This window comes from Nannospalax galili, unplaced genomic scaffold, assembly GCF_000622305.1.
Source record: "Nannospalax galili isolate Female #2095 unplaced genomic scaffold, S.galili_v1.0 scaffold150, whole genome shotgun sequence".
Taxonomy (NCBI): domain Eukaryota; kingdom Metazoa; phylum Chordata; class Mammalia; order Rodentia; family Spalacidae; genus Nannospalax; species Nannospalax galili.
The window spans coordinates 3571145-3596081 of NW_008329320.1; the positions used below are offsets into that span (position 1 = coordinate 3571145).

Here is a 24937-nt window from a genome sequence, read left to right on the forward strand (position 1 = left end):
ATATATGACCCCCCCACACACACACAAAAGTAAAGGACTTCATATAGATTTGACCATGGGTATGTACGGGGAGGACAGTGATACACACCCTAGAGTGTGTGTGGCTCTCTCAAGAAAACACCGCTAAGTTAACCAATCTTGGTGACTACGTGGAATTAGGCTGATAGGAAAGGGAACACAAAAGAGGAGTCAAAAATGAGCCAGGGCACTGGAGAGATGGGGGGTGGTTCGGGCACTGGAGAGACATGGTGGGGTTTGTACCATAGATGACTCAGTCCTTCCTCTAACATCCCAGAAATTTTAAAAATTGCCTTCCTGGGGATGGAGAGATGGCTCAGCGGTTAAGAACACTGACTGTTCCTGCAGCAGACCTGGGTTTGAATCCCAGCACTCACATGGTAGCTAATTTGTGTTTGTAATCCGGGTTCCAGGGGATCTGACAGCCTCTTCTGTCCTCCGAGAGCATTGCACGACATGGGTGCACTTACCTACGTGCAGGCATAACACTCATACACATAAAATAAAAATAATAAAATATTTTTAAAAATTTGCCTTAACAGGACTCCAAATTAGACTTTGTGCCTTTCTCTGTGCACACTGGCTATACCAGTGTGTATGGCCAAGTCTTTCCTCCTTATGTGGCAACGGACCACTCTTTCCTCAAAGTCTGTCCAGAGCACGTGCTACTCCCCATGTTCATGAAGCCACTGGGCCTGGGAGAGCCAGGCTCATTATCAGAAGTTCACAAAGCTCAGCCTCACAGAGGACAATTAAAAACGCAGTGAGGAAGACCTTTGGCACCAACAACTTTCCCACCTAGCTGAATACCACAGATTTACTGTCCACCAGCTTAGTAAGGCCAATGCCTTGCACTGCAGCCAAGAGAGAGATGACTCCCCACACTGCTACTCTGTGAGTAAGCTTTCCACTCGCTCTTCTGCTTCCCACTTCCCCAAGCTCCCATATGACCAGGAAAACGTGGATCTAATTAAAAGGTTTTACTTGGGCCAAACAGTTGTAGCTCTGATCTCATCACAAAAACTAGGGAAGGGGACAATTTCCCTCAGAAAAGCCAGGAGAATTGAGGACAACTTAAGAATGGAACTGGCTGGGCCAAGGGGAGGGAACTGTAAAGGAGAAAATTGTCTTTATTAAGTCAAATGTATCCTCAGATAATGGACTGTAGAATCAGTTCCAGGCCACCACATTCTCTCTTGCTTGAACACATTAATCTGTTTCTTTTTAAACGACATTTCTATTTCTGCTACCTCATAAAAAAGTGTAAGTCCTTCCCCACTCATGCAGAGATCTATGGACCATGAAAAATACGCCTCTTCTAACTAGAGCATAATATTTGCAATCATTTGAATAGAATATGACCCATTCCCAAATTCCCAAAAGAAAAACAATTTTGACTCAAAAAGGTAATTTGTGCCTAAACATTTGAAAGTTGTCTTTTGCAAAGACTTTTTCACTACATTGTGTGAGAGAAAGACTAATTAGAAAGGAAAATTTAGTTGGCAGTTTGCTAGAGTTGGCTCCTGCTGGTTCCCAAGAGCTGACTGTGAAATATTAAGGAAGATTCTAAGCTGGTTGACATCATATTGGTAGTTTGAAATCAGCTATGGTGGGAGTATTTACACCAGGGAAATTGGCAAATGCTCCAAGAAAGGATGGCCCAGGCCTGCCAGCCACTTGTTAAACACTCAACAGCATACATCTGAGGAGGGTCCCTTTCCATTTTTAATGCCTAATATCTGAATACTGATGTGTGTATAGAAAGGCAGAATGCAAAGCAACTAAAACATTAATTCTGAGAGGTGAGACTAACAAATTTTTGTTTGTTTGTTTGCTCTAATCTTCTTTTTAATGTATTTTTTATGGACATGTAATCTTTTGGGCTGGAGAGATAGCCTAGTCAATAAAGCACTGCTTTGTAAGCATGAGGACCTGAGTTCAATGCCCAGAACCTATGTAACAATGTGGGGTCTGCTGATGCACCTTTGTAACCCCAGCACTGGGGCGGTAGAGACTGATGGATCCCTAGGGCTCACTGGCCAGCTATTCCAGTCCAATTGGTGAGCTGCAGGCCAGTGAGTGACCCTGACCCAAACAAGGTGGACAGCATTCCTATGTATAACACCTGAGGTAGTTCTTTGATATCCACACACCTACATATTTAAAAGTATGCCTGAGAGATGTCTTAGTGGTTAAGACTGCACTGCAGAGGACCTGGGTTCAGTTCCCAGCATTCACATGGCAGCTAACAACTGTCTGTAACTCCAGTCCCAGGGGGATCCAACCCCCTTTTCTGGCTTCCACAGGCATTGCATGCACATAGTGCACTTATATACATACAGGCAAAACACTCATATACATAAAAATAAAAATGTGTGTGTGTGTGCACGCACATATGTGCACACACACACATAGATAAAAAGCCTAATCTTTTGGCAAAGATGAGAAGGGAGCAGGTTCTTTCTCTTCCAAGGTCTCCAACTCACACCTTTCCTCTCCTCCGTTTTCCTTTAATCTCCAGCTACCCTGGCCTCCCAGGTTTTTATTCTCCCAGGTAAAGACAGCAGGCAAGCAGACTCCAGGCTCCAGGAACACAGATCCTCAGCAGCCCACAGCAAGGTCAATAGCTGGAGGAAACTTACTCTAGCCCTCTGCCTGGACACAAAGCTATTAGGGGGATTTACCCAAAGCCTAGCTGAGCAAAAGGGGGGTTTCAACACAAGTGAAACCACAGGTCTGTGGATGAGGCATCCATGTCCACTTTTCCCCTGCAGTCTGGCTCTTGCTGTTGTTGGTAAAGCTGGATGACCACTCTCAGCACCTTTGATGTGGTGCTCTCACTGTACCCCTACCATGGTCAGATGTGCTTCCAGTTAACAGACACAAAAACCCTAAGTGACTTGTGAAAGTCATAGAGCTAGAGGCAGGGCTGGAACAAGTCCAGGCGTTAATGCTGAATTTTAGAGTTCTATCGATTTATTTTGGTGGTACTGAGGATTGTACCTAGGTCCTCACACCTGTTAGGCAAGTGCTCCCCCACTGAGTTACATTCCCAGTTTTTTCTGTACTTTTAATTTTGGAGAAATTGTCTTACTAAGTTGCCCAGGGTGGCCTTGGGCTCAGTCACTCAGGCAGATCCTCCTGCCTCAGCCTCTTGAATAGCTGGAATTACAGGCCTGTGTAACTTGGCATGGCAAATTTCAGGTTCTTTTTTTTTTCACTAGACTATACTGAATACTTCATGAGAACTCAAATTTGCCACTGTACAGTTAGAATTAAGAGATCCTGGTGTCTTATGATTCAGTACACATTAACCCCCTGCTCCTTCCCATTTCCACTGTCCTTCATCTTGGCAGACAATTGACCTTGGCCTGGTGAAATGCCTGCTTTACTTTTGTTGTTTACAATTGCTCTTGCTCTTGCTGGTGAGGAAATGATGTCATACCATTCAAGTTTGGACCTGGCTCTACTACCTATGCTCACCCACTTGCTGATTTAGAGTCCCTGTCTATGGACCCTGGCCAGTCGCACAGCAGACCTGTCTGCCAGACCCTCTTACTTAAGTCCACATCCTCTGCCTTCCCATACAACACAAACTGACATCAACTCTGATGGCCCTGGTTCCTACCAACACCTCCCTACCCCAGCAGCCCAGCGTGAAATAGACTAATCACCTCAATGTCCCCTGTGCAGTGTGCACAGACTCAGTGTTGCTAATGATGCTGATGATGAGTTTAGGGGTGACAGACAGCTATGCATAGGAGAAACACCAAGACGCACTGCAGCATCCACACAGACTGAGTTCTCAGCAGTTACATGAACATTAAAATAGTCACAGACAGTCCCTTGTACCACTCTATTTCCTCTTTTGTTAAATATAGAACAGAACTATATATACTGTCACAAAAGTTCTTCATTTATGAACAGCAAATAGGTTAGACTTATCTCTAAGCAGTGATATTAAATCCTACTTATTTGCTCAACCAAAGGATTCTTCCTTTTACAAATTACATTGCTGCAGTGTTTCCATAAATAGCAAGCCTCCCTAACGATTCAATCACACATGCTCTTTAAAAAAAATGCATATTTTAAAAATATTTCATTTATTATTTTATGTGTACGAGTGTATTGCCTGCATGTATGTGAGTGCACCTGTGTCATGCAATGCCGCGGAGGTCAGAAGAGGGCTTCAGATTCCCCTGGAACTGGAGTTAAGGACGGTTCGTAGCCACCGTGTGGGTGCTGGGAATTGAACCCAGGTCCTCTGCAAGAGCAGTCAGTACTCTTAACCACTGAGCTATCTCTCCAGCCCCGAAGTATGCATATTTTTAAGACCACAACTCCTACAGAAAAAGAGGTGCAATTAAAAATTGTTAAAAGTGAATGTAAGTGAAAGGACAAGATAAAACCTATAGCTGAAGGACCTCAGGGCAGCTTGATGGTTTTTCTAAACCTGAGGCTCAGAAAGTGAGAGCTACTGTTGAGAAACTGCTCTGGTTTGTTGCTTTGCAAGCCAAGCATCTCTCTGAACCCATGTGTACACAGTGTTCCAAGTTGCTGGGCTCTGTCGAGGGTGGGTTATTCTGTGGAGTCATTGCTTGCTCTTAGCATCTTCTTTAAGATCCCCTGGTCCAAAAAAAACATCCCATGACCTTACAGGCCAAGGGTTAGAGTCCACTCTGAGCTCTTTGAGAGTTCTGGTTCTTTTTACATCCCTGACCATTGATGATAGTCAACAGCAGCCCAGGAATGAGGTAGTGGGAGTGGTCCAGGACATCTGGGACAGCAGCTACTCAGGGTGAATTCTGGGACAGAAGCCGGTCCTTCAGTAGAGACTGAAATTGTCCCTGAAGCAAATATAGGGAATCCTATTCAGCCAGCTATATTAGTGTTCACTGTGTGACAGGCTCTGGTCTGTGTGAGCCTGGCTCAGGAGAGGTTGCTGTAAAGCTGTGAAAACCCCCAAGAAAGCAGCAATGTTCTTAAGACCTCAAGTCTGTGACACCAACAGTTTGGCTTAAGAAGCTGTGATAAAAACCAAATTATCTGATACTTTCTTCTTCATACGATTCTACAAGCTCCAAATGTGACCTACTTTCCCCTTCTTTGTGATTATGCAGAACTCACAAAGCTTTTTCTTCAGCCTGACTAATATTTTCAGTGACATGCTTTTCATCTTTGGGAAAAGAAGAATCTGGAACCATCTGCCAAAGTTCATAAGTTTCAATGAAATCACGACCAAGACAGATGAGTTATAAAGACTTCACTCAGACTCAGATGAGATGAGACACAAGAAAAAACAAAACAAAACAATAACAAAATCCAGATCCAGCCCCTTGGAAGCAATTCACATTTAGTCTGAAAGGTTTTCTCAACAAAAAGCAACATGTTATTGATGAGCTAAGTGACTATAAGGTTCCTCCAATATCCCAAAACCTCTAACTCCAGACACTATGGCTGAGCCTGGAGTCTTGCCATACTGCAACCCGCTCAGCACTTCCAAACCCTGCATTTTGCATTAAAAATTAATCGACTTCTTCCAAATCTTTGGTGACTCAGAACACACAAGGGTTTTAAAGGATGAGGAGGAACCACATAAATATAAAAGCCAAGTGCCCAGTGTGGGCAGAAACCTGGTGCTATTAGTCAAAATTAAGTTGGTATTGACTTACTCCCTATTTTTACCTTGGGGGTTGTACACCTTTCAATGTTTGATCTGTGTCCTTTTCCAATATTGAAACTCCAAATTACAAGTGGTAATTGAGAAACATTTGCTAGGTGACTTTGGAAACATTACTGTTGGCCAGAAACTCTGGCACTAGGATTGGGATCCAGAGCTCCTCTTTCATCCTCAGTGAGCTGAAATTGCCTGCTAAGTGTCTACCAAACTATTCACAGGAAACACACCTGGTCCAACTGCATTTGCTTCTATCCAGGCTAGCTTAGCTTCACATAATATGCAGGCTGTCTGGTTAGCACAGACTTGAACACAGTGTATGGGGTGAGGCTCACTAGCTGTATCTGCCCACAGAAACATAGGATGTGCATCTCAAGTATTCTGAGCATCGCCTCCTTGCAAACTGCATTGCATCCACAATGCTGGTAAAAAGCTCACTCGTTCACACTTTCATGCTGAGTGTTTACTGATGCCTTGGGGGTCATGGGGTTAACACTGTGCTCAGCACATAGCACATGAAGTACCAAGGTGATGCCCCCCACTTTAAGGAATCTGTGAAAGTAGAGATCCACACAAAGATCACAGTGTTAAGGACATGGAAAGCACAAGCTGTAGCTGGTTCTTGCTATCACTGCTTCCTTACATGAAGACCCTCTGGGCCTCTACCTCTGCTTAGCGCTACAAGGATCTTCAGTGCAATTGTGACATTAGATAAGGAAGGTGGAAGGGCCGCTTAGTCATACCCTTCAGTTCAGCATCAACTTAGCCTCAGTGCTGCTGATGTCCTTAGTTCTAATTGCCCAAGCCTCATCTACCTCAGGCAAGTGCTCATAGTCACATCTTGGGTGTGTCCTACCCCTTGAACAGGCTGTGCTGTGCTGCAAGCTGCTGGCTTGCCTTCCCTTCCCTGAGTTCCATTAGTCTCTGGAGGCCCTGGTTCCTACCTCACCTGTGCACAGACCAAAATCCAGACCAGGCCCAGGTTCTATCGTTTTGTCATTGGCCAGGCCAAGCCTCTAGACATAGTGACAACCAAGTGAAAGAAGATGCTTGTAAGGAAGAGGCTACTTCAGAGTGATGGTTTGGTTTTTCCCACTTTATTGCCTTGCCATCAAATGTTACCAAAACATATCTGGCAAGGGATCAATCTACTCAAAATTGGACCATGTGGAGGTGGCACAGCAGCTGGCATAAAAGACCTGGACAAATCCTCTCATGAAAGGTGGATTAAGAACAAACTGAGGGGGCTGGAGCAATGGCTCAGCAGTTAAGAGCACTGGCTGCTCTTGCAGAAGACCTGGGTTTGTTTCCCAATACCTACATGGAGACTAACAACCATCCTCAACTCCAGTTCCAGGGAATCTGATGCCCTCTTCTGACCTCCGCTGCCACTGCATGACACAGATGAACTTACACGCATTCAGACAGTACACTCATATACACAAAATAAAAATGATAAAATACTTTTTAGAAAAGAACAAACAACTGAGGGGCAAGCAAGGTGCTCTGTCCTCAGGCTCAAGGGGGATTCTGCATGGAAAAGTGAGGGACCTACAGAAAGACAATGAGCTAGCTGTCAGGAAACACTGCTGCCCAGCGTAGCTCTGGATTGACCACGGGTACTTGTTTCTTCTCTTTGGGGTTCAGTTTCCTCATGATTATTACTGGAGATGATAAGACTATCTGAGAACTTTAAAGAGTCCTCATTTCTTTTCAACCAGATGGGCATATCTTTTCTAAGATGTGGTCCAAATGTGTGAGTTTCTTCAAAAAACCATCATGTAACAGACAGATGAATACAAATAAGGGAGTGGTTTGGTTTGAAAGATCAATAGAAAGTGAAAGTCAGAGCCAGGTGTGGTAGTACACCCATGTAATCCCAGCACTCAGGAGCTAGAGGCAAGAGGACCAGAAGTTCAAGGCCAGCCTCAGCTATGTCATTTGAGGTCAACCTAGGCTACATGCAACCCTGCTTCAGGAAGAAAAGAAAGGAGGGAGAGAGAAAGGAAGGAAGAAAGGAAAAAGAAAAAGAGGAAAAGGAAAAGAAAAAGAAAAAAGAAAAGTCTAGGGGCTAGAGAGATGGCTCAGCGGTTAAGAGCACTGACTGCTCTTGCAGAGGACCTGGGTTTGATTCCCAGCGCCCACATGACAGCTAACAACTGTTTGTAACTCCAGTTCCATGGGATCTGACACCTTCTTCTGATCTCTGCGGGCATTGCATGACATGGGTACACTTACATACACGCAGGCAATATACTCATACACATAAAATAAAAAAAATAAATAAAATATTTATATTTATTTATATTTTGGTCTTTTTGAGACAAGGTCTCCCTGTAGCCCCAGCTGCCCTGGAACTTACTATGTAGACCAGGCTGGCCTTGAACTCACAGAAATCCGTCTGCCTCTGCCTCCTGAATGCTGGGACTAAAGGTGTGTACCCCCATGCCCGGCTAAATAAAATATATTTTTTTAAAGTCTAGAAGTAGACAACAGTAAAACATTTTCTACCAAATAAGTTGTAAGAGCTGCTTTACTGAATACGGGTTCCCATACATGGCACTTTTGAGAACGGATGTCTATTGCGTGGTCTCCTTGAAACCACTGGAGGACTCTGCAAGTCCTGTACTACAGAAAGCTGTTTAAGTTTAAACTACTAAACTGGCGCTTCTGAAACTTATCTGAGCATAGAACTCCACTTTCTTTATCTCTCCATTAGCATCTCCCAGATGTACACATCTGGGTTTTACATTATGGGAAATAATAGTATTAACAGACTTTGGTTTTCTTTTTTTAAAATATATTTTATTTATTTTTATTTTATGTGTATGAGTGTATTGCCTGCATGTATAGAAGTGCACACATGTCATGTAGTGCCCACAGTAGGACAGAGAAGGGTGTTGGATCCACTGGAATTGAATGTGGGTGCTGGGAATCGGACCCGGGTCCTCTGCAAGAGCAGTCGGTGCTCTTAACCACTGAGCCATCTCTCCAGTCCCGAATCTTCTTTTTTTAGAATATGGAACGCTTCATGAATTTGAGTGTCATCCTTGCCCAAGGGCTACGCTAATCTTTTCTGCATTGGTCCAGTTTTAGTATATGTGCTGCCAAAGCTAACACCAGAATCTTAATTTACTGTGTCAAGTCATGATTGGCCATGCGTTTATAGGCCCAGCTCACTCTGGTCTTCTCTTTTTTCACCCATTGACCAAGGGTCACTGCAAAGCCAAGTAGTGGCCTCCACCTTTGCCAGCCATTTCTCCTGGGGCCACAGGACACACAGCATGCTGTCAGCAAGCCACCCAACACAATACCGAATCACAGTGCTGCCTCATCACCTCAGGACATGCCTCTGCTTGCTTGGAGACTGCTCTGGGAGGACTAACAGCTTTTCAGCCTGGCCTACACAGCTTTCTCACATCCACTATCCCCTAGGGTCATATTTACTTGAGCTGTATTTTTTCAGAGACTACAGCATGAGAGAGAGAGAGAGAGAGAGAGAGAGAGAGAGAGAGAGAGAGAGAGAAGAGAGAGGACATTAGAACACAGGGGTGGGCGAGAGGAGACACTAGAACACAGGGGTGGGCAGGAAATTGCATTTTATCATCATTATAAGTTAAATTACCATTTTAAAAATTCTTCACTTAAAAAAAAAAAAAGGAGTGTTGGGGGCTGGAGAGATAGCTCAGCAGTTAAGAACATTGACTGTTCTTGCAGAAGACCCACATGGCCAGTTCTGGGGATCCGACAGCCTCTTCTGTCCTCCGCAGGCATTGCACGGCACGGGTACAATTAACCTACATGCAGGTATAACACTCATACACATAAAAAATAAAAATAATAAAATTTTAAAAAAAGGAGTGCTTTCCCAGTTGTGCCTTTATTTAGGGCTTAAAGTTGAAGGCTGAGACTGAGAACTAGGGTCTGGGAGATGGGAAGGCACCATCCATGCAGGAATAGGTGCAGTTTCCTCTCTGGGGCTTTGATTATCTGGTTGCCATTAGCAGTAGTGTAGCAGGAAGGCCAGTGGTTCTTGGATGTGGCGTTGATGGAGAAAGTCATTAGCGATGAGCCAGAGCAAGACAGTCCAGCCTCTGGCTGCTTCCTTCTAACAATTCTGAGGCAGAGGGGCAATAATCTCACAGGGTAATGATGGAAAACACAGGGTACCATGGCACGGGAAGAATGCATGATGAAACATGGTAAGATGCAGAACAGTCTAGAACATGGGTCTGAGATAGCATTAGGCAGACATGTTGACAAGTGCAAATTTTTTATCACATTTTAAAACTTGGTGTGGGGAGGTATGTGTACATACATACATGTATGCTACAGCACGCATGTGGAAGTCGGAGAACAACTTTCAGGAGTTGGTTCTCTCCTTACACCAACCACATGGGTCCTGAGGATCAAACTCATGTCATCAGGCTTGGCAGCAAGTGCTTTTACCCACTGAGTCATCTTGCTTCCCGCCTCAATTGTTTTGAATGGGAAGATTAAGTCTTTTCCAAAGGAAACAAAAACCCTTTTTTCCATCAGAGTCCCTGAATGTGCTTAAACCATGTATTTATTTATTTTCTATTGCTATGAAAAAACATTCTGACCAAAACCAACTAGGAAAGGAAAGGAACCTGGAGACAGGAGCTGAAGCGCAGACCATGGAGGAGTGCTGCTTACTGGCTTGCTCCCCTGGCCTGTGCCCAGCCTGCTTTCTTATACAATCCCCCTGCCTGGAGGTGGGGGGTTGGCACTACCCACAGTGGTCTGAGCCTTCCCATATCATTCAATAATCAAGAAAATGCCTCACAGAAATGACCACCTCTATTGGCCAATCCAATAGAGGAAATTGCCCAACTGAGTTTCCCTCTTCCCAAGTGTATTAAGTTGACAACTAAAGGTATCCAGCACAAACTGAAAGAAGGTTTTGTTTGTAGTTTGGATCTTTAATGTCTTTAGAAAGGAACTTTATTTGAGGCTGCCTTTTCTCTATGAGGCAGGTTTTCTACAAGTTCTAGAAAGAGAAGTTTTGGGCATCTGGTCTAGAAGCAAAAATTCATGACCTTGATCCTCAAGGCTTATTATCTACATATGAGAGGGGAAGATAGAGAGGATGGGGGTCAGGGCAAGGGAGGACAGCAATAAGACAGTGGCTGTCTGAGCCTGCACTGAGAAACAGTGATTCCCAATTATTTTCAAATCTCAAAGAAGGGAAATATGAAGTAAAGGGTGTCATTTTCATTACTGCTTCCCCCCCGCCCCTGCTTTCTTTTTCTTTGAGCCAGTATGTAAATAAGGCTGGCCTGGAACTCACAGAGAGTCACCTGCCTCTGCTGGGATTAAAACATGTGCCATCACACCCAGTCTCTTTCTTTCTTTTTAAAGAGTTCAGCAGGGCTGGAGAGGTGGCTCAACAGTGAAGAGCACATGCTGTACAGAGGACCTGAGTTATGTTCCCAGCACCCACACCAGGCAGCTTACAACCACCTCCAGGGGATCTGACACCCTTTTCTGGCCTCTATTAGCACTCACACATGTGCTTATACACGCGGACAGATGCAGACATGCATAAATAAAATAAAAAAGAGATCAGAGTCACACCTCAGTAGTTTTTCATAATGTGACCCTTGGGTAGTCCAGCAAAAAGGAATGCATGATGGAAGGTATATTAGAGACTTTTCTTATTGCTGTGACAAGATATCAGACAAAAACAACTTCAGCAGGAAAAGGGGTTTATTCTGGCTCACAGTTTGAGTGTACAGTTTGGCATGATGGTAGGCTACAGAAGAGGGCGTCGGATTCCCTAGAACTGGAGTTACAGAGGGTTATTAGTTGCCATGTGGGTGGTGGGAGTTGAACTCTGGTCTTCTGCAAGAACAGCCAGTGCTCTTAACCACTGAGCCATCTCTCCAACCCCCAAGCTTGTGTTTTTTAATCAGAGGTCTGCGTCCTCTCCTTTAGCTCCATATTCTTTGAAAACTTCTAGAAATTGACTACTTCCACCTTGTAGCCAAATGGGCTTGGCTGTGGCTACTTAAGTGCTTGCCTAAGTCCCCCCTCTTTGTTGGTTTCTGGGTCTCTCACATGGGGTGTCTGGTTTGTGTGCTGTTGGCTCAAGGTCTCCATGGGCAGAAGGCGGGTCTTGGTCTACCTATTCTGCCTTCTTGGTGACATCACTCTTTCTCTCTCGGTCTCCACTTCTCAGAGTTTCCATGTGCCTAATTTCAAGTTATATTTAAGAACACACACATATCATTAGAGCTCGTAAGAAGAATTTGCCAAAGTGGTTCTTTCCTTCTGAATTCTTTCCCTTCACTGTGGCTCGTAAACATCATTTGCTCTTTGTGGTCAGTTGTTGTTTTGTTGAGGTTCATGAGTTTCTTTATTTCGTTTTGGCCTACTCTAATCAAGAAATTGCACAGCCATTAAGGGCAGAACTCTGTGGCTGAAGGAGACAGCGTGCAGCATGCCTGGGTACCGCCTAGGGGAAAAGCTTCCCTTAGGAAGCATCAGCCTGCCAGCCTGATACCACTGAGCCAGGAGCTTCAGCCAGCTTGGGGCATGAAGGAGCTCTGAGGGAGGAAGTCGGGCAAGCTTACCCTGATACGTAGCTACTAAGGGCTCTCCTCAGAGTCCCCCAGCTTCTCAGAAAAAGAAGAACCGTGCCTCAGTTATGTCCCCCTCATCTTAGCAACTCTTACGATTTCAAATAACCTCTAGCCACTTAGAAGAAAACATACACTTAATTACCCACTCCACTGAGCTCCACCTTGACTTCAAGTCAAATTATCCCCAGTTTGCTCATTGCTGAGGGGAAGTGGTGGGGAGGGGGAACAGGAGAGGGGTTGAAAATGCCTATAAGTTTCAGGCCAAGTTTAAACAGCTGGAGGGAGCTTACCACCAGGGGAAGGAACTAGACAGCAGACTGGGATTAGCTCTCAATTCAACACTCCATTTAAAATCTCCTCCCTCCTCAGCCCTAATCTCATCTAGTGTTTCCACCTGATGACCTGTCATTTACTGAAAGTGAAGCACTCAGTCAGTTGTCCTCAGCAGCCCCCATGACATACAGTTTTCAGTGAAGTTGATGGGCAACAATGAACTGGCATTGGCTAGTCACACAAAAGGGAAGGAAAGGTCTATTCTGGTAAGAGGTGGTTTCTGAATTTTTAGATGGGAAGCTGGGCAAAAGATGAAGTGGTTGAGAAGGAAGTGTAACAGGTGAGGTCGGAAGGTAGAGCATGGAGCATTTGGATAAGGTCAGCACTCTCCACTTATCTCCACTATCACTGCTAGATCATCACAGAGTCAAGTCTTAAGATTGATGAAGCTTGCTCACTGGGGTCAGTCTTTGTCCCTTAAAAAAGAAGTATCAGGCTGTGAAATTCTTATAGCAAAACTTAGTTTTGGTCAAGAAAATGCTGGCAAGGATGAGAAGAAACGGAAACCCTTGAACACAGCTAATGGGCATGTAATACAGTGCAGCTACTAGAAAAGTCTGATGAATCTTCTCAAAGTTAAGCAAAATTACCACATGATCCAGCAATTCTGAAGCTCCTTAGGCCCACACTCAAAAGCATGGAAAACAAGTGCAAAGCCACAACTCTGTACACTCAAACCCATAGCAACACTATTTACAATAGCTCAAAGGCAGAAATAATCCAAACAGCCATCAACCGATAAACAGATAAACAAAATGGAGTATATACACATATAGTAGAATTTATTACTGAGTTGTGTATTCCAGGCTGGTCTCAAACTCAATATGTAGCAGAGGATACATACAGAAATTCTGGTCCTCCTGTCTCCCCCTCCCAAGTGCCAAGATTACAGGCATGCACTACCATACCCAGTTTATACGGTGCTAGAAATTGAACCCAAGGCATCCATCATGCTAGCTAGACAAGCCCTCTACCAACTGAGCTACATCCTTAGCCCCTAGTGGAATATTATTTGACCATAAAAAGAAATGTTATAACTGATACATGAATGAACTCAGAAAACATTACATACTAAATGAAAGAAGTCAGGTATGAAAGGCCATATGCCATATGAATCCATTGATATGAAATACTTAAAATAAGCCAATCTGTAGAAATACCTAGCAAATTAATGGTTGCCTGTAACTGCAGGAGGGGACATGGAGAGGTGACTGGTTAGTGAATGTGGAGTTTCCTTTTTTTTTGGTCTTTTTGAGACAGGGTCTCCCTGTAGCCCCAGCTGGCCTAGAACTCACTATGTAGACCAGGCTGGCCTTGAACTCACAGAGATCCGCTTGCCTCTGCCTCCTGAGTGCTGGGATCAAAGGCATGAGCCACTACACCCAGCTGTGTTTACTTTTAAGATTATGAAAAAGTTCTGGGACCAGATATCAGTGACAATTCTGCAATGTGAAACTACTTAATGTCACTGAATTGTACATTTTAAAATGATTAAAATAGTAAATATTATGCTTTGCATATTTTACCACATGTACCAGAGAAGAATTCATTTTTTTCAATGATGCCTGCCCTACCTCTAGTACCCTGGGCCCTTTTGCCTGCACCGTTGGGAGTGATTCTGACATCTCCCCACAGCCTGGGCTTCTGTCTCTATATACTTAATCCAGATGTTGTACAGGGATTTCCCAGGGTCAGTTCTGGAAATTGTGACTTCCCAGCATCTGACCATACTCACATTAGGATGTTTAGCTGATGGTCTGAGTCCAATACATCCAGGAGAAAGCGGTCATCTCATCTATCTAATAACACTGCTGCTAAACCCATCTGGTTGTCACAAAATATCAGCCTATGCTGTGATTCTGCTCAGGACTTTAAAAATTAAAAGTCATTGATGGACCCAAGTCCCCCCAAATGATGGACCCAAGTCCCTCCAAAATGATGGATTTAAACTAAAATCCCCCAGGCCTGAGAAAAACTGTACAAGGAAATAAAAATGAAAAATAATTCTAAAGAACAAGCTGAGCTGACCTTTTTCATGCTCCTTGCCCAAGCTGGAAATCATCCCAGAAATTCCCCCTACCTCTGTTTGGCACATAGCCGCCGCTTTTCCGCTTGGCACATAGCTGCCACTTGTCTTTAAAAGAAACCTGTGAACTGGGCTCTGGACTTCTGTCCTCCGAGTGAGGTGGGAGTCCGTTTTGCAAAACGCCAATAAATCCTCATGCTTGTTGCATCTCCTGATTTGAGGACTGAGTTATTGGGGTGCGACCTCCCGTGAACGTTGGGTACCCCAGTCTGGGGGGTCCAACATCATAACCAGGCGTGGTGGTGCATGCCTTTAGTCCCAACACTCAGGAGGCAGAGGCAGAGGCAGGCAGATCTCTGTGAGTTTGAGGCCAGCCTGGTCTGGTCTCCATAGGGAATCCAGGTCAAAAAGACAAAAAAAGACAAAAAAAGAAAAAAAAAGACAAAATTAAAAGTCATTAGGTTGTGCAACAGCTACCCAACTGTTCTGTCTGAATAGTAATAGACTGTGGTGCTTCTGTATGACTGCTCCTAGCTTCCCGGTTTTCCATTGCTGCATAAATTTGAAGGTGTTAACTAATCTGATCACTTCTAGGAAATACAAAACTATGCATTAAACCCAGAAGCATGATTTAATAAACTCTTAATATTTGGGTAGGAGTTCTTCTATAACATTTAACCAAACAACATGAGATTTGGTCAGAAAATAGAGAACTGTACATTAAACCCAGTGTACATAGAATCTCATCAGCTGCCTGTTAATCCAGAAGTCTAGACCCCTGGAACTTTCCATAAAGTCTCTTGGCTCTTTTTAAAATTTTATTTATTATTTTTATTTTATTTTTATGTATATGACTGTATTGCCTGCATGTAAGTACACCTGTGTTGTGCAATGCCCTCCGAGGTCAGAAGAGGGTGTTGGATCCCCTTGAACTAGAGTTATAGACTACTGTTAGCCAAAATGTGGGTGTTAGGAATTGAACCCAGGTCCTCTGCAAGAGTGGCCTGTGCTCTTAACTGTTGAACCATCTCTCCAGTCCCAAGTCTCTTGGCTCTTACACTTGATCCTTAACTCAGGGCTGTCTGACTTTTTCTCTTCTCTGGGTCACATTGGATGAAGAACTGTTTTGGGCTACACATTAACCTCTTCTCTAAACTCTCTCATGATAAATTCTAACTTGTCCACAAACTTAGCCCTCCAGTTTTTGGCAGAGCTACAGATCCCAACAACCTTCTAGCTGACCCACATTGTCCTGAGTATGCTCAGACACATGGATGTATCAGTGCAGTCCACTGGCCCCACCTCTCTCACCTTCCTCTTGGAGACTTCTCAACTAATTTTCAACTTGCTATTTCCAACTGTCTTCAGGAAGCATATTCCATCATCCTGCTAATTAAGATACCCAAGATTAGCCAGGCATGGTGGCACACACCTTTAATCCCAGCACTTGGGAGGCAGAGGCAGGTGGATCTCTATGAGTTCAAGGCCAGCCTGGTCAGCATAGTGAGTTCCAGGACAGCTGGAGCTACAGGGAGACCCTGTCTCAGAAAGACCAAACAAACAAACAAACAAACAAACAAAAAAACCAAGATGAGCCAGATGTGGTGGCACACGCCTTTAATCCCAGCACTCGGGAGGCAGGGGCAGGCGAATCTTTGTGAGATCCAGGCCAACTTGGTCTACATAGCAAGTTCCAGGCCAGCTGGGGCTACAAGGAGACCCTGTTTCAAAAAATGTCCAAGATGACACCAAAATCCGAACTTTTGGACATGCCTCCTTGAAGCTATCTCAAGGAAGCCAACCTTCTGTTTACTTCAATTATAGCTGAAATCTTTATTTTCTTCTTTGTCCCTCAACTGCTACCTTACTTTGGAATGTCTTGGATATTTCTTCCTCTGCTCCCACTGCTTCCCACGGAAGAGTCTAGCTCTTCTCTCATCCCTCCACCAGTCACCACACTAACAATCAGAACTCAACTGCAGCTGCTGTGGCCATTTTTCCATCTCTGACTTCATTGTGGTTGCTTTCCCATGTTATCTCCTAAATCAAGAAACGGAAACTCCACATTTGAATTCTCCATCCTTTTAGTCAAGGCTCTTTATCAGCTGACCCCACCTTTCTACCCTACAGTGCCTAACTACCACGCAGCCCCAACTTCACCCCTCTACCACTTGTCCTACCCCATGTGGCAGTGCAGCACCCCTCTTCCCCCCAGAACTGCCGTTCTGCTGCCCACTTCTGGAAAGCTCTTCCTTGCTCTCCTATTCTACCATTCACTCAGAAAATGTGTACTGCAGTTACTCAGTGCTGAATGCTAAGTATTTAGGACACATGAGTGGACAAAAGGGAAAGCCAGGCTTCCCCAGGGAACTTACATGCTATCAAGGCATGATCTATGCCTGCTCCTTTCTTTCATATCTACCTCTAGCCCCACTTTCTCTTAAGTGTCTTCACAATAACCCTACGCACATCCAGTTTCTCCCTTATTTACTGTTCAGTGCATTTACACATTGGCCTTTTACTGCCTCAAATCACTCTCTGATCATCTAGACTTGTTTCATGAAACCCCTGAAGTTATGCCAGGAACTGTGTGGTTCTTTGTTGTTTAAGCTTTAAGCTTTCTGCCTGCACATCTCCTAGGAAGCAGGCTGAATGCACTGTGGTTGCCCAGTAAATATATGTTGTCAGGCAACTGTGCCTGAGTTCAACATTAGAGCCACCAACCCAATTTCCCTTTATCCACTAAGCGCAACCTTCCTCCCACTCATCGTTGATTTCTCTAAAGAGGTGCCATCCAACACTACTTCCTTTTCTCTCTGCACTGCTCCAGCTAGAGTGGTACATCCTCAGGCCTCACGTGGGAGATGTTCAAATGTAGAATCCTAAGGTGCTGTGAGCCATCTCCCCTTTTAGAAAATCATAAAGCATTTGCTTTTTAAAAAATCAACTTTTACTTTTAGGCATTGCGATGAATAACAGTTACAAAGTTCCCGCCCTCGCTAAACTCTGCCTGTTGGAATACCTTTTGATAAAGAGATTTTGGTTTGCCTATTTAACTGCAATTTCCAAAAATCATATCTACCCATTCCCCATTTTCTTGTGGTGCTGGGGATCAAACCCAGGGCATCCCACATGTTAGGTACATGATCTACCACTGAGCTACAGGGTGCCCAACCCTCTCCCTCTTTTCTAAGAACCACCTACCAATGTTCCATAGACCACGCATTCGACTTCTAACTACAACAAGAGGGTCGGCAAATCAGACCACAGCGAAGTTTTAGATGAAGACATAAAGAACTGTTCTTTTCATTTTCCACTGGGAAGCTTCCATCTCCACCCCAGCCTCTTCAAAGAGCCTGTGTATGTGTGTGTGATGACAGCTGTGGCATGCATCCTTTTAAAAGCACACTGTGGTTGTGAGGAGGGTGGTCACAGTACAGTCACTCTGCAGCAATTCGCTCACGCTGTTCCCTTCCAGGCACCCAGAAATAACAACAATTGGAATGACAGAGGATGAAGGTGGGGGAGTGGGTGGGTTCAGACAAAGGGAGGTGGGTGCTGCTGCTGAGTGCTGGTGTGGGGGTTCTCAACATGCAGGTTCTTAAGAGTATTGCTAATGGGGTTTAAATGGGAGCAAAGCGAATGGCTCATCATGAGTGAGCACCTGTTGGAAATGAGGTGGAGGAGGAGGAACAGGTGGTGGAGGAGGAAGAGGAAGAGGGGGAGGAGGATGAGAATGAGGAGGAGGTGGATGAGGAGGAGGAGAAGGGGGGGAATGGGAATGAGGCAAGCAGGACTGGTAGTGATGGGATGTGGGGAGTGGACTGGGCCTGCAGCACGTTCCCTGGGTTTTCTCACTCTATCATTCTGCTTTTAAGGCAGAGGTTATAGATTTTAAATTCATGCTTTGGGAGAGAATGGCAAGGTCATAAAATGGATCCATTTACTCACTGTCTCCATTGTCCACCTCAGAGTGAATATGGAAGAAATCAGTTAAGATAAGGGAGGAAGAAAGGATAAAAGGAAGAAGGGAGGGGAAAGGACACATTTGGAAAAACTCCAGGTCAGAACCCTTCCTACTAGAAGACAACAGATTATGGAATTGTATTGGGAAGGCCTGTGCAGGGCCCAAGGGTGAGGGCAAAGCCTCTGGGGCCCACCACCTCTTGTCTTATACCTGGATCACAGGCTGGTGCTACAGGTACATCAGGTCTACCACTGGCCTCTCTAAGGCTGAGAGTACGCTGAGGTCCACACAGAACTGTCTACCCCAGGGTGCCCTCCTTAGACCAAAAGATCCTAAGTGCATGTCTTCATACTGGGGTCGCTTCAACCCTGCTCTTTCTGATGGTGTCTGGCATGGCTCAGGCAGGCAAGCCTTCCAAGTAGGTTAAATCATTTATATATTAAAAAGTTTTGTAAGCCCCTACTTAGTGTCAGGCTCAGAGAAATATAAAATATCAAACAGTGATGGCCCAGGAAGTTTAGAAACCAGGAGGTTGAGAGGAGGGGAGGCCACCCTGACTGTGGCACCTCTGAGAACTTTCCCATGGAGCTTTTGGGCTGACAAGGACAAACAGATGGGCCCTGGCCAAGGCAGAAGGGACCCAACACCTGGAATGAATTAGGGAGACAAACAGAAGCTAGAATTAACAACGCAATAAAAACAGAAGCTAATTCACCCTTAGAAGCCAAAGCTCTCCATAGGGTGTGAGGCTGGGCTAACAGCCTCGGCTGACTCCTCCTCCTGACCCAGGGTCCACAGGAAAATGATTGCCCAGCACAGCTGGCCATTGGGACAGGGAAGTAGAGTTGGCACTGTCTCATTCCTGGCAAATCACGATCTGGATGGGGGGATGGACAGGATTCTGGCATGACTTGAGCTGGTAACAAAATCATCCTAACTGTCCTCTTTCATATCATGAGAAGACTTCTTCCACTTACAGGGAGAAACTTGGGAATGTCAGATCAGCCACAGAGCTGTTGTAGACTCTAGACACTTCCATTTATATCTTTCTATACATTAACCTACCAGCCTGCCCCACTGTGCTTTGACAGAGAATAAAATAAGAAAATGATAAAATGTATGCAGTAACATTTTGACTTGTACAATTTTTTTTTTTTTTTTTTGGTCTTTCTGAGACAGGGTCTCCCCCTAGCCCCAGGTGCCTGGAACTCACTATGTAGACCAAGATGGCCTTGAACTCACAGAGATCCACCTGCCTCTGCCCCCCAAGTGCTGGGACTAAAGTCATGCGCTACCATGCCCAGCTTGCTTTTGCAATTTTTAATTAATTTTTATTTTATGTGTATGAGTATTTTGCCGGCACGTATTTAAATATACCACATGCTTGTATACCCGAGATGGCTAGAAGAAGGCATCAGATCCCCTGGAACTGGAGTTGTTAGCTGCCATGTGGGTGCTGAGAACTGAACCTGGATCCTCTGTAAGAGCACCCAGTGCTTTTAACCGCTGAATTGTCTCTCCAGTCCTCAAGTTTGTTGTTGTTGTTGTTGTTGTTTTGGTGGGGTTTTTTGTTTTTGTTCTGTTTTGGGGGACAGGGTCTCCCTGTATCCCCAGCTAGCCTGGAAATCACTACGTAGAGACTGGCCTCAGTCTCACAAAGATCCACCTGCCTCTGCATCCTGAGTGCTAGGATTAAAGATGTGCGATGTGAGCCAACACACCTAGTCTGCAGCAGTGTTTTAATTTTGTCTCTTTTTTTGAACTTCCTTAACCAGATTACTCATGGATAAAGGGCACATGTATCTTTCGCATGGCTGCCCCACAGGACTCACATGGAGGGAAGGAGCGGATTGCATGTATGAGGCAGCACAAGCACCCAGGGGTGCCTAGAAACACCATGGTGCCAAGTCAGCACTGTTCTCCAGACCTGTGAGTGACACTGTCATCCCACAGGCTGCCTCCACTCAGCTCCCACCTTCTCATATGCAGCTCCAATCCCTACTGACCCCAGTATCCTTCTGCTACATCCTTTTCCTGTGTTGATCATCTGGAGGTGCTGTTATTCCACTGGACTCCTGAGTGTTCCCAGGGTTGATTATGCTAAGCTTTGCAGAGGCCACAGGATCCACATGAGCTTGAGAGACTGGCCAGCCCAGCACTGAGCTCCTCAAACCTTCCTCTTAATTTTTTTGTCAAATATTAACAAGTTGTAACATTCACTGGCAGGTGTGAGGATATAGTGATAAAAACACTGAAAGTTATCCTCAGAAAGAAGACAACCTTGGGCTCTCACACCCTACACCTGGCCTTCAGAGAAATCCTGAAATTTTCTCAACCTCCTCTTTTCTCCAGACCTCATTCCCAAGAGTCTCTAATATCACAGCTCCACGCAGGCAAAAATCCAGGCCCTGGAGGTACCAGGGGTGCACTTTTTCACTCAGACTCACCCTCTTCCACGAACTCTCTCTGCCTTTCTCCATCACAACATCACAACATCACAACCATCCTTTTTTTTCTTTTTTCTTTTTTTCTAATATAGACTCTCACTATATAGCCCTGGTTGGCCTAGAACTCTATGTAGGTCAGGTTGGCCTTGAATGTACAGGGATCTACCTGCCTCCTGTGTGACGGGATTAAAGGTGTGTACTACCACATCCTGTTATAACCATCCCTCTTAGGAAGTCTGAAATGCTGGGGATGTACCTCAGTTGGTAGAGCATTCACCTAGCACACACAGTCCCCTAGCACTGCATTAAACAGGGCATGCTGGTGCATACTTGTAGTCCCATCACTCAGGAGGTAGAAGCAGGAGGATCAGAAGTTCAAGATTATCCTCAGCTATATAGTAAATTTGAGGCCATCCTGGGCTATATGAGACCCTGTCTTTAAAAAAATCTGCAGATAACAGTCATTCATAGCTAAGACCTAGACCCAAAAATATTAAGCCTCATTTTCAGACCTGGAGTGTCCCTGGGCAGTTGCATACAGCCACTTTTAACTCTCAAGGGCAGAGTTTCTGGAAAAGACAGCAGTGCTTTCCCCTCCTTGATGAACCTCACACTTCTGTTATTCATTCAGTCCTTTTAAAAAATTTTTATTTTGACTTTTTATTTTTATTTTATATATATGAGTGTTCTGTCTACATGGATGTAAGTGCACCACATGTGTTTAAGTCAGAAGAGCATGGTGGGGGGCTGGATCGATGGCATTGCACAACACAGGTACATTTATATACATGCAGGCAATATACTCATACACATAAAATAAAAATAATAAAATATTTTTTAAAAAGAAGAGAATGTTGGGTCCCCTGAAACTGGAGTTACAGATGGTTGTTAGCCACCCATGTGGGTACTGGGAACTGAACCTGGTCCTTTAGAAGAGCAGCCAATGCTCTCACCACTGAGCCATCTTTCTAGTCCCAGGTTAAGTCCTTTGTTTAAGAAAACAAAACTTGTTAACTTCTATTGCTCATTTCCATCTGCAAAACACAGAACAGACCACTGATATACTAAAAAGCAAATATTCAAGTGACATCAAGCACTTGATATCAAGCGTACTAATGCATGGTCTGACGGCCTCCAGGAACAAAGTGTGCCCATTGGAAACACAGAACACAGGACAGTGTCTGATGAGCCTTGCTGGAGGCAGCATTTGTATAAAATGGACTATCCTGTGGCGCTGTCTTCAAACTCTGTAGCTGCTGTTCCCTCAACAATGCTGGTCATCACGGTCATCACGGACTTTCAAGTCCATAGAAACCTCTTCAGGCTTGTTGTCTGCATTAGAATCCCACCCATTCTTCTTAAGCTATGATTTGCTCCTGTCGATAACAAAAACAAAAAAGCCATCCAGAAACACTAGGGAAGCAAAGGCAGCTCAGAAGCTGACACGAATGAGGGGCTGTTTGTCATCTACAGCCAAGCAGACCTGAAGTTCTGAACGACTGTGGTTTGTTCAGAGGGTGTATCTAGGAATCCGATGAAAGGCGGCCTGGTTGCCAGGGGGCCACCACCCTGTCATTGCCTCTGCTGCCTGTAATTTTCAGCAGGACACCCCATATCACACCATATCCACATCCCTCTCTGTGCTTTTTATAACATAAACGTTGCATTTTTGCTGAACAAGCCCTCGCTTGTCCAAGCCTTGGTTAGTTGTTGTTAACATATGTAGATGGGTATTTTGATTGACTTTTGAACCTCGCTAAATGCTCCAGGAGTTTAGTGTCATTTCACAGAAACATTTAAGTCATCCATCATGAGCCCTGGAAGGGACTTTCATGGTAGATCACCTAACTTAACCTTTCCCTGTGAGGAAATGAGGTCAGGAAAGGTGAGTGAATATTCTAAGATCATTCCAGAAAGACCATAATCAGAATCCACATTCTGACTTCAAAACCAGAGCTCTTTTTCACTCAGAAAGACCAAAGAACAAGATTTAATCTTCTAAAGGCATGCTCTACTGGCTGTGGTAAAAGAAAATGAGAAAAAGTTCCTTAAAATACAGAAAACAGCCAGAAGTCTGATGATAGCCAATTAAGTTAATACACTCTCCAATTAAATCTTCTGCCCAGAAACCGCATCATGGAATTTGAGTTCTGCTCAGCTTCCACTGGAATTCCTAATGAGCTGGCTGTGGGGAGACCCAGAGGTAAAGAAAGGAAGGAAGAAGGCAACCAAGAACCTGGAAAATCCAGCCATGCCCCAACCCCCAGTGCCCTGGGCCCAAAGAGATTCCATCCCCTCCTCATCCAGTTGTCCATAGGGAAGGGAGGCCTCCATCCCCATCTCCCTGTGGCTGTATACCAGGATGAGACAGGATGTACCTTAGCAGCCATCCCCTTCTGAGGGGAGCACGGGGATCAATGAGTTGCTGGTTGCCAAGGGCTGCGAGCTGAGGCTGGGAGGCAGAACATTAAGCCCAACATCATCATTATTAAACCTACAATTTAAAACCAGTTAGACTTTGCAGAAGACTGTAGCCTCCATTTAAACCACTCCTAGAGGAAAATAAAAAGGCCACGATGCAGAGTTTAAGGCAAGCCATAGAAGAGCTTATGCCACATGAAGCTGGAATTTGGGCACACACTGATAACAGGAACCTGCAGGTCCCACTCAAGCGGAAGCAGGACAAAGGGGCCAAGGCTGGAGAATGAAAACAAGATGAAAACATCCTTCACCAAGAAACACCAACATGAATTTCAAATGAATTAATTTCTTTCTCTTAGGGGAACAAAGTCTTAATACCTCCTTATAAGTCAGAGACCTCAAATGGAGAGCTGGGCCCTCCCAATGGCACTGTTTGCAGAGATGGGGGTGGGGGGTGGGGTAGAGTCACATGTTAGGACCTAGAAATCAGAATTTTCCATGTAAGAAGTCTGAATCTGCAGCCTTTCCTGGCAAAGCAACTGTCCAGCAGCATTATTGCAAGGGCTGGAGGCGAGACTTGGCCATCAACTCAGCATGAATGAATAGGCACTTGGTCAATGTCCCCATCTCCAGCACTCCTCCAGCCTCCTGACCTGGGAACTACCTCTCTCACCATGCTGACTGTGCTCTATTATTAAGCTTATGAAGAAAGTAAAAGTCTGCATTTTTCCTTAAAATTTTTTAGGTTTATTTATTTATTTATTTATTTATTATTTATTTATTTATTTATTTTGAGACGGGTTCTCCCTGTAGCCCCAGCTGTCCTGGAACTCACTAGACCAGGCTGGCCTTGAACTCACAGAGATCTGCCTGCCTCTGCCTCTCAAGTGCTGGGATTACAGGCATGCGCTACCATGCCTGGCAGTTTATTTTTATTTTATGTGTATGAGTGTTTTGCCTGCATATATGTAAGTATGAAATATGTATGAAAACTCAAGGAGGCCAGAAGAGGGTGTCTGATTCCCTGGAACTGGAGTTATATACAATTGTTAGCCACCATGTGGGTGATGGGAACTGAACCTAGGTTCTCTGCAAGAGCAGCCAATGTTCTTAACCACTGAGCTGTGTATCCAGCCCTGTTTTTCCTTTTTGAAGCAGAGTCTCACGTAGCCAAGACTGGCTTCAAATTCTCTATTTAGCCAAGGATGACTTTGGGCTTCTGATACTCCTGGCTCTACCTTCTGAGTACCAGGATTATAGATGTGCACCGCCAAGCCAGTTTATATGGTGCTGATAAGTGAACCCAGGGTTTCATGCATGGCAGGCAAGCACTGTGCCAACTGGACTCTATCTCCAGCCCTGTGAAATTATTCCTATAAGGACATCTTTAAAACCCTTTTCTTATACTTATCCCCACTCATTGATTTATGCTATCCATACGAC

The 24937-nt window shown here is 44.6% G+C and overlaps 1 protein-coding gene and 1 non-coding gene across 8 annotated transcripts in view; both read right to left on the reverse strand.

Annotated features, from left to right (window-relative positions):
• Pdzd2 (PDZ domain containing 2) overlaps positions 1-24937 on the reverse strand; it is a 434448-nt gene that overhangs the window by 303872 nt on the left and 105639 nt on the right. The window lies entirely within an intron of this gene.
• Positions 8709-8815, reverse strand: LOC115070810. Its single transcript, XR_003849941.1, has one exon. It is a non-coding gene; the product is annotated as a U6 spliceosomal RNA (small nuclear RNA).